Source organism: Cavia porcellus, unplaced genomic scaffold, assembly GCF_034190915.1.
Source record: "Cavia porcellus strain 051 isolate PalLab524CR breed Dunkin Hartley unplaced genomic scaffold, mCavPor4.1 scaffold_16, whole genome shotgun sequence".
NCBI classification, from domain to species: Eukaryota; Metazoa; Chordata; class Mammalia; order Rodentia; family Caviidae; genus Cavia; species Cavia porcellus.
The window spans coordinates 11,837,378-11,848,074 of NW_026947499.1; the positions used below are offsets into that span (position 1 = coordinate 11,837,378).

Genomic DNA, 10,697 nt, shown 5'->3' on the forward strand with positions numbered 1-10,697 from the left:
CAAAACAGTAACATCTTTGCGCCCTATGGGGGCCAGTGTTCAACACTTGGAAATCAATTTCTGACTTCTGCTATGCTCTAGCTCACTTGAGCTTGAAGACAGCATCTTCTAACCTTCCCTGCATCAAACTTCTGTGCACCCTCTCTGGCCTTTCTTGCTTAAGGAGCTTTCAGATCCTCTTAAATTCCCAAGATTCAAAAACACAGTAAGCTTTTGGCCAAGAGGTTGGGATTATGGGAGCCCATTATAGGGTCTTTCCAGAAGAGGGCCATTCACCTGCCCACTCCATCCTAGGAAGGTTTGGGCTCTTCCTGCTAAGGCTGGCATGTGCCGGGGTAAGCCCCAAACGTTATGAAGAAGGCTTCCTCACAGATGCCAAGAGCAGTGCTGGAACACAATTTAGATGAAGGGCTGGAAGTTGGGGCTTCAGATGAAGCTGGAGTGGCCACTGGACCCACAGGTTGCCTCTGCCAGGCCCCTGTACACAGGCTCCCAGTGTTGTATGAGACAGGTCAATTGCTGGATGACTTAGTGGTCCAGACAGATGCTCATTCTCATCTTGGTTCTCAATCAATGCCTGTCAGCATGCAACATCGAATGCATGTATTCCCTAAACTCTAATGGGAATGAAGTTACTCAAGGCATCAGTAAATCAATTAATGCAGTTGTATCCTTTAAGGCAGAAACATGATTAACAGAAGCAAGGACCTCAAGATTCAGGGCTGCTAATACTAGGACCTGGGGCAGCCCTAGCTCAGATTAACCAGCATCTCCTCAGATGTGTCTCTGTCTCCCACTATTTGTAGGAAGAATGGTCTGGAGGACTTTTCCATCTCTGGATCTTCACTTAGAATGGGTACCGTTTCTGGAAATGCCCTGTCCCTCAGAAAGACCAGTGGCCAATGCTGTTGAAACCAGTTAAGTGTAACTATCTCAAGAACCTTCAGAAGCCGAGTTTTGGAAAAGCTGCTATTTCTCAAACACAAGGTCATGACTCTCCTATCTAGCAGCAACTGGGTCCTGCCATGATCAGCAGCTTTTGTGGGTTAGTGGCTGATCACATCTGTGCTCAGAATTGCTCAGAGAAAATAGAATGACTCCACCAGGGCCTGTAGAAATTGATCTTCCCAACTGGCAACCTGGTTTTGTCTCTTAAAACCATTTTGTTGGGTCTAAGGACTTGTTCCTGGATGTTGTAACATAGTACACCACAACACCTAGGAAAACTAGGCTCCAAGACCGTAGCTTTTTACAGCCTATGCATGAGATGTAAGTGCAGACTCTTGGAGACTTCATAGTGCAGAAGGTGGTATTTACAAGACGACCCACTTGCCGACTGGAACCCTTTCTGACCCAGGTCGAGCCCTAATGTGTGGATTATGGGATTCTCAAGTCTTTAATATTAGTCTGTTTGGGAATGCAGTTAAATTCCAAGGGCTATGTTGTAGTCAGAGTTCACAAGGAAACCAGTACAGGACAGTTATTTTATGATAGTCACTCAGTCTGACATACGAAAGAGCAGGAAAGCTATGTTCACATGTCAAAAATCAGTTTTTCAATGTCCAATGATGTCTCTACCTTATTCGGAAGAGATTTCCTAGAATTAGAGACTGTCTTTCCCAGGCATGTCATTGTCATTCTTTACAAGAGACACCAGAGAGATATCTGAAGTCTTCGGGAAATCAAAAGGCTGATGGGAAAGAAAGGCGGCCTTTACAACTGCTCCAGACCCTAGCCTTATTACCAACTACACCAGTCTATACCCTCACACCAAGAATATAAATGGCCTTAGCACAAGAGACTTTGGTGGCATTTCAAAGACAAAAACCAGGCCATTCAAGGGACAGCGAGCAGCAGTAAAAATCCTTCATGATTCTATCCACATGCAAATGGACGCTAAATAAGATTTGCACAGTATAACCTCTCAGGTCTGCCAAGCTCACCCACTGTGCCTCTGATAACCCTGGCAAGCCTGAACCACCTCCCTTGTTAGAATCTGCAGGGCAGAGTGTCATACCCTGGAGAAGACTGGCAGTTACATTTTATTCACCATGTAGGGGATTTGAATACGTTTCAGCATCTAGTATTAGACACTAGCCATGATCATCCATTTACACATTTCTTTTGGTTTTTCTACGTAGTAAAAACAAAGATAACATGACCTAAACCCTAAAATACCTTTGCTATGACAGAATGTTTGCACATTTGTTAATATATACATTTAAGTCCTATAAAGTTATGTTTTCTTAAACAGGTAACAGTTCAACGTCCATATTTAGAGCCTATGTACAGTATGTACTCAGAGGTGAAGTAACCTTTTATAGGGATATGATTAAGGATCAAACATTCTGCATGACAGGAAATTTCAATCAGAGTAAAGTCATTAATATTAAAGACTTCAGAATCCCGTAAGATACACTTTTAATATACCTTATTTTATGAACTATGTTAACAAAAATGATTCAGAATTTCAGTACTAGTTAATACTAGTTAATATATTGCATATTTTCTTAGAAATAAATAGTTCAGGTTGCAGGATTGAGGCATGGAAAAGTGATCAATGAGAGCATAAGTTTATTCCTGATGAATTTAGGGATCAGTAGTTATCTTGTATGTATATACATCCACGTACGTATGTAATACCTGTGTCTTTTTCTCCTTTCCCCATCCTAGTTCTTTTGAGCAACTTCTTTCCCTTTCATTTTTCAGTGTCTGTTGTACATGTTAGTTTTTTCCCCACATGAGGGAGACAATACGATATTTTAATACTGGTCCTAAGTGGCACGTTTACAGACTGGAATCAGGCTCTTCTAACCTGTTCAGGGAAGGCTACAGAGGGTCATCAAGAGGTTCCTCAATCATTCTCTTGATTGTTATGCTCCAGTCCCTTCAGAGCAGCAATGGACTTTGACCTCAACTTGGGGGCTTACAAAGGCTTTAGAAATAAAGTACCCTCTTCATTCTTCATCAAGACCTTTAAGGCCTCTGGAAAAGTTGAGGGGGCTAGCCAAAACCTAGAAGTGACCTCTAGCAAAAAACTTTGCCAAGAGCCAGTTTTGGCAGTAGCCCTCATGATTGACACTCCCAAACTGGGCTTTGATTCCACATTAAGGTTTCCATGGGAGGCCTTATGTACCTTCTGGTATTGTAAGCTTAGTGGTCTCTAGGGTCTGGGATCATGTCTTATTAATCCTGACCAAGAACAATGAACTATACAACTGCATAGGAGCAATTCAGCCAATTCCTGGCCCAATGGGACCATCTAGTGTTGCCCTGGAGAACAAGTGTTCATAAAAACTTGCAAGTTCCCACAAACAAAAAGCAAAGGAACTACCCTAGGTAGTCCCACCCTAGGTGTGGTGGTGCACATCTAATCCCAGGCACTTAATGGACTACTGGAAAGATTCAAGGTACCACAGAAAAACTACATTTCCCAGAATGCTTGGTGAAACACAGTCTTACATTGAGGGACAGCTCTATTCCGCAGTCTTATGGGAAAGATAGTTCTCGTGCTCCTCAGCTGGTACCCAGTGACTGGAGCACAAACTCAGTCTCCCAGCAAGCAGCACGCAGGTCTGCCCTGAGGCAAGATGGCAGAGTCTGATGACTATTTGGAGCCAGCTGCCCCAGCTTCTTTTCCCATTCACCAGTATGTCCATCTGGAGGCAGTAGGCAGCCTCAAGAAATTTTTTTGGTACCAGGAATTGAATTGGGGACCTGACGCTTGCAGAGGAGGATCTCCTGAAGACCCTGTGAGGGAGGGTGCTGCAGTGTGTGAAGTCCCCAAAGGAAGTGGTCATCCCACTGACCAAGAATGACTATCCTGGCAGCCCTTGACCCAGACAGACCTCTTCATATAGGGGACAGACACTCCCAGCCTACTAGATGTCCGGAACGAGTCTGTATTCTCTAAAATTAAAGAATGAGTTTTAGGAACAGTGGAGATCAAGAGCAGTGTATGTGAGAGAAAGCTTCTGTCCCTGGTATAGTAGGCCCACCCCCCAGGTTGCCTAGGGCCCTGCTTCTCTAGCAATTTTTTATAGAGCAAAACCACAAGGTGAAGTGGGTCCATGATGGGAACTCGTAAGGCAGGCCAGCATGAGGTGGGACAGAACACACTATGGTTGACCCATAAAATTGTAATTGCTCAGGTAAAATTGATTAAATTGGAATCCAATGGAGAAGTGAGACACGGAACAGGCAGAAATGAACACAGAATAAGGACTTCTTTTGTACGGGGAGGTTAGCAGCTCCTTCTGGCTTTCACGTGATAGATAACCACTTAGATCATCAATCTGCCCTGCAGCACAGGTGTCAAGTCTCCTCTCCAAAGTTGCAGGATACCTGGGCTTCTGTGCTGGCTCCAAGGGCCTAGCCCTGTCTGACTGCCTACATAGTGTTTCTAGTTGACTCAGCTCCCTGTAACACTCTGAGCCATCCACAGAGGCTTTGGCAGATGAGATCTTGTACCAGGCTGTGAAGCTTATTGAGAGACTGAATTAGTCTCTCGAGAGAATACGAGTGTTGACTCCACGTTTGATAGCCCCATAATCCACAAAGAATGCACCTCCAGTGGGAAAGGGCAGAGAACCCTGGAGCAAGAAAGTGCCAGAAGCCAGCTGTGAGGCAGTCCCTAGCGAGACCTATGGGCTGCCCACGCTGTGGGACACTAGCAACATTCTATCAAATGGGAAATAGCCTGGTAAACTGAGGCTTAAAGTGTTCAAGGCTGGTTCTGATCTGACCAAGGCCCAGAACTTAGCTCCTCCTGGCCCCCTCCCCACAAGGCTAGATGCAGAGCAAGGATAAGAAAGACCAACCCTAATGGCTGGTGCCTGGAGTTGTGGTACTTTCTGATGACAGAATCCTACTGGAACGTGGAAGGCCTTGATCTCAACAATGTGCAGGCTGAATTTGTCTAGCAGTGGGAAGCTGCATGGTGACTGTCCGTACTGCCTGCAGCCTGTGTCCCAGCAGGACTTTGCCATGAACTTGCATCCTGGCCAAGCAAGCAGAACTTTCTGGGGGCAATAGAAAGTTCCAAAGTGGAACAGCAGCCTCATCGAGGAAGACACGCCAGAATATAAGTCACACATGACCAGTGGGAGTACTCAGCATTCAGAGCATAAGTGGAAACATGCTCCAGGCCAAGGGGGTCTGAAGGCCTGTGCCCAAGAGCAGCCAAGGATCTCTGTGCTACGTGAAGCTCCCCAAGGGAGGTACTACCACACCCAGGCAATGACTGAAGACGTCCCAACCTGGTAACAGAGGAAAGCCAGGTCTAGGAAGGCCTGAGGGGAGACGTGCTGGAGACCCTGGTTCCCCAGGTGAAAGGCAGTCAAGTGATGGAGCTGCCAGTGGGCAAAGGCTGGGAGGGTGGACCTGTCTGCTGGGCCAGAACAGATCAGAGACTGTTTGGAGCAACTGCAGACAGACTAAGCTGGTGGGACCCACTTCAGTGCCATGTGCCAATATGGGCTCCCCAGTGACTCAGAAGTGGCTGTGGAACCATTCCCATCCTGCAGGCTGTCACCAATCTGAAGACGGGTAGTTAAGTGCTTCATCCTTCCCTGTATCATAATCATGTGGTAGGTACAGGGGCAAAGACTGGATGCTGAACCAGAAGAGACTAGAAAAGAGCCAATGTTTACAAGGGACTATTTAATAAAACCATTTTAAGCTTTAATGTGTAAATATATATGAAACACAAAGGGGACAGGTGACAAGTCACAAATCCAAGGTAAATTTGAGGCAGCCAGCTGAGGGGAGGGCCTGACAGGTTTGAGTGATCATTGCAGGGAGTTGAAATATGCCTAGACGTGAGCTAGGACTTTGGACCCAGTAACCCAGGCAACATACAGTGCAGCCCCCTCCCAGGAATCCAGTTCTGAAGAAGTTCACATGAAAAATAAACCGGTTTTTCTCTAAATACTTCATGTGGAAGAACCTCGAGCAGCTCAGATTAGTCATTTTCAATCCAGAACCACTGAAGTACAAGGTGTGCTGTTAGTACAGGGGAGATGGTGGGGGCTGAGGAATTCACTCCCATGCACACACTTGAGACTAGGTGGCACCCCAGGGCCATCCCTCCCAAATTACTGTAGCTATAGGACCACAACAGGCAGGGAGGAGCCATGTAGGATCCCCCTAAGAAGTGAACCTAGACTGCAGTTGATCAGTCATAGTACTCAGATTAGTCTTTTTCCCCTTTGTATAACCCACTCTAAAGAGGGCAGCCAAGAGATGTTTCCACAACACTTACCAAGACTTTCATTGTAGACCTTGAGCAAGGAGCCAATACCCAATCAGAAGCAGCCATCCGGCAGCAATGAAGTGGGCCCTGCGACCTTGTAGTTCACAGAACAGGACCACTACAGCCCCACAGTCAGCCATCACCCAGCTCTGGGTACCACTTCTGCAAAAATAAAGCTTTCCTTTGCCCCATTTTGGCTTCTGCCCATGGGTGGAAAGACCAGCTTAGGAAAATTGAGGGAGCAAATGTTGAAGACAACACTTCCCAGAGCCTGGGTGGCACCCCAAAGGATCTACCCTCCTCCACCACCTGAGCTGCAGCATCGCCTTTGGAGCATCCCATTCAACTCCAGACCAAACTGCATGCTCTCCTCTTTTTCGTCTCTCGAGCCCAAAAAGCTCAGACTTGTCTGCGTGGTGTGCCGTGTGCCTTTGAGCCCGCAATACCGTTTCATTGTTCATGATCTTCAGTAAACATCACAGCCTCTCCTTCACCATTGAAGGGGTGCTTTGCAATTTTGGCATTTATACAATTAAGAGTACATTTGTGCCCCCAATTGATGGGATTTGGGTTAAAAATGGGTTAGAAAGTACAAAAATAATGAATTATTTGTATTTGGAGTTGCACCAATTTTGATTCATAAGACCAATGGATTTTTGTTTAAAACTTTCAAGAAAGAATCCTCCAAATCCACTCAGGACCCTTTCTGACAACTTTCTCTCAAGGGTATTTTGCTTAGTCTCTATTTTCCTAAAATGCTTCAGTTTTAGAGAACATGAACTCCTAACTACACATCCAGTAGGTTGGGAGTCCCCCCCCCCCATATCAATAGTGCAGTTTTTTGAAATGGAAATTGCTTCCTAGTTTTTCTGTTGATATAATCCAAGTTCACTGTGGGCAGCGGCTAAAGATGGAGATCAGGGCACAGAGCAAGGCCAGCCTCAGGGACACTGAACACCCGAGACAAGTCACATGAATCACCTGCTGAAGGCTTAAGAACAGAGGCAGAGCCTTGGTGTCTGGTGTTCAGACCTCACTTCCAGCTGTCACCTTCATCCCTCTTACAGCTGCAATCTCCTGGGGACAATTTCACAACGGCTAGGTCTGTATACTTCCCTAAGGGATAAAATGGAGGGCTGAGATTATCAGTAGCATTTGAGATTTCAGATTGCCACTATAGGGATAGAGTCATCTATGCCCTCTTGAAGCATTCCAGGATTATACATTTATACATTGCCCAAGGAATTAAAGCCACAGCCTTGATCTGCTGCCAGTCTTCACAGGCTAGTTGACAGGAGTGTGAGGGTCCTCTCTCTTCCTGCTGAGCACCTACCTGCTGCCCTCCTGCCCAGCCGACACTCTCCAAATGGCAACCTCTGGGTTCTAGGACCTACAACTGGGAGGATGCGGGCTTCCCGATTCTATGCCAGATGTGCCTTGGTGAGAACACCTATCTCCAAAGGACCAAAGTGAAGTATGTCAAAGAATGCAAGATCTGTGCCAGACCATTCACTGTTTCGCTGGTGTCCTGGGGTCTGCATGCACTTCAAGACCGAAGTGTGCAAAACCTGCAGCAAAGTGAATGTCTGCCAGGCTTTCCTCTTAGACCTAGAGTATGGCCTGCTCTCCTAACGTCTAGATGCTGGACTGGTCTTTAAAGATGACATGCCCAAGCCAGATGTCAAAGAACTACACAAAGAATAACAAATTGCTAATTGATGGAACACGGCCAGTTGGCACCCTGGGAAAAGCTATGTCCACCAGCTACACCTCCTGGCTGCTTAAACTGGCCCAGGCCACATCCTGCTCCGTGAGGAATCAGCCCCGTGTTTGGTCCTTCTGGGTGAAAGGAGAGAGAAGTGTCCATAAACACACGAGATGCCTACAGGCCTAGATGACCCCCTTTTTGCTGATTAGAATCTTTAAAGACTGGCTTTATGCCATCAGGGACCCTGTAAAAGTAGGCTTCTAAAAGCGAGCTTCCCACAGTGCCTCGCCTAGACCCGCCTGAGATAAGACCATGCTGTATGTTATGTTGGTGGTCTGGGTGATACCATCACTGAGACAGGCATCAGGAATCACTTCTACCAGTTGGGAGAGGCCTGGACTATCACTGTCATACAGAGACAGCAGTGTCCTTTCATCCAGTTGGCCACAAGGCAGGCTCTGAAGTGGCTGCGGAGAAGTCTTAACGAGAAGTCCAAGGCCATCGTCAACAGCAGCAGACTCATCGTGAAGTGAGCAAGATCCCAGGCAGCCGGGGCAAAGAAAAAGGACGAAACCAGACTCTAGAATCAAGCTCTATCTAGCCTGTTCCAAGGCTGCCAACTCTTCCCTCCTCCAACAGCAGAAAAGGAAACCTCACCTTGCCCCCCAGGGGTCCTCGGGCAATGAACATTGCCATGCCCCCAGCCCAAGGTTTTGGGCCATCCCCTCTCTTTCTGAGGGCTCCAGGGCCAATTCACTGTCCCTCTCAGGATCCTCTGGATGGGAGCTCATGCCTGAAAACAGCCACTAGCACATTCTCACCACTGGAGCACTGGGAAGGAGCAGGACTTTAAAATCCACTACATGAGTACCTGAATAAACACACTGTTCCTGCCTCTGGTTTCCATGGTAGCCGAATGTGTTCAGATGTGAGCAGTGGGAAAATGACAGCCATGCTTCCTTTCAGAGGATCCCTGGGACCCCTCAGGGCCTCACCGTGGGACACGCCATGGAGTCCTTTGCGATGGGGAGACTGATCCTCACCCTGCAGGACAAGGAACATGTGCTGGTGAACATGAACCTGGTGGATAAGGAGCAGACAGAAAACATGGAGAGCGGTGGAAGCAGCAGCCTGACTGCCCGCCCTACAGAGGAGAAGAGTGTGGACAATCTGGCACAGCAAAAGCCTCGCTCTGTACCTGCCAAGTATGAGCAACTGCAGGGCAAGTGGTTGCACACCTTCCAGCTACTACAGGATGGTACAGCCAATCGCCTGCGGGAAGGTGAGCAGGAAGAACTGGACTAGGTTTGTTACAGGCAGTGTCCTGAGCTCAGTGGGACCCCAGCTGGCCTCCAAGTACCTGATGCCCCAGGAGATACTGAAAAAGACCAAGCGGAGGGTGAAGAAAACTTGTAAAAGGCAAAAGGTGGTCATAGAGGCAGATGTGCCGTCCCTTGGGAACCAGACTCAAGATGGGGACTTTGGTTCAAGTCTGCGGGGCTGGGGTCGATGCTGAGTACCAGAGACAGAACGCTGTCCCGAGGATGCAGAGGAGCAGCCTGCACCCCAGCCCCTGCCATCGGATGACATGCGTGTGGAGAACATGGACATAAGTGGTGATGGGGATGGGGGAGCTGTGCCACCTGGGTCCCCAGAGGCACTGGAGAAAGAGGCAGAGCTAGGGTTGTAGAAGCAGCTGGAGAAGGGGCAGTGAATGTGGAGGCCTCAGCATTTACAGCAGCTCTGGGGCAGCAGCTCAAGGGTTGGCGATTTTAGTTGGGGTTTTAGCAGTGGGCCTGGAAGGAGGAGGATCCCGACTGGAAGGGGGCCACCGGGTTCAATGCCACCTTGAAGTTCTGCCACACCTCGGGGGATCCGCACACCTACGGGCTGGCAGGCACTCAGCCAACAGCAGCTCCAAGTCGGATGTGAAGGACATGGACCAGAGCACCATCAACCTGCATGAGCAGCAGGGTTTCCCTACCTCCTCCACCACAATCCTGGGCAGTGGAGGACCCCATCATGACTAGATGCCTGGCCACCACCCCTGCTCCTGTATCAGAACAAAGGTCCGCTGGAGACCACAGTGCACAAGGTCACCTGGGTGAAGGCCCACAGCAAGTTTCTGCCTTCAGCTGTGTTCACTGCATTGAGGCCAAGATGGCCATCGAAGACAAGTCCACAGGACAGGAGAGTACCATGGCTTCACCCAGAAATTCAAGACAGCTACAAGCCCAACGTTAAGATCTGCTGTGTGGAGGAGACAGGTCAGAAGCAAGCCCACACTTCCAAGCCAAGGGCTCAGGCGAGAGGAAGACTGAGCAGTGGATAAGGAAGCTGGAGGAGGTTCTGCTGAAGACTGAGCTCCAGAGACACCCCTGGGCACGGTGCTCTGCTCTGGGAGGAGAAGGCCCAGGAGAGACTCGCTACGCTGTGCCATCACCAAGTGACCAGCCAGCCTTTAGTCTCCTCCCCCTTTTAAGGTTAAACCTCCCTCAAAAAATTCCAAATCACGCTGGTATTTGCCATTGTATTATGAGACTTATTTTATATGAAATACTTTGTGTAGTTTAGCTAAATTTATGGAAAATTCTAGTTGCCTCCTAAAGTATCAAGTTTGACTTAACATTGTATAATTATGACCTTGCTAGAGGGTGCATGGCATTAGCTGTTTCCACTTTCTTGATAAATAAGGGCTAAAGCCTGTAATGCTCACAATCTGAAGTTAATTGGACC

General features: G+C 47.9%; 2 pseudogenes; both read left to right on the forward strand.

Annotated features, from left to right (window-relative positions):
- Nucleotides 1-3,590: 3,590 nt before the first annotated feature.
- On the forward strand, nt 3,591-8,758 carry LOC100726235 (pre-mRNA-splicing factor RBM22-like; annotated as a pseudogene).
- A 119-nt stretch (nt 8,759-8,877) lies between these two features.
- On the forward strand, nt 8,878-10,443 carry LOC100726511 (U4/U6.U5 tri-snRNP-associated protein 1-like; annotated as a pseudogene).
- Nucleotides 10,444-10,697: the final 254 nt, after the last annotated feature.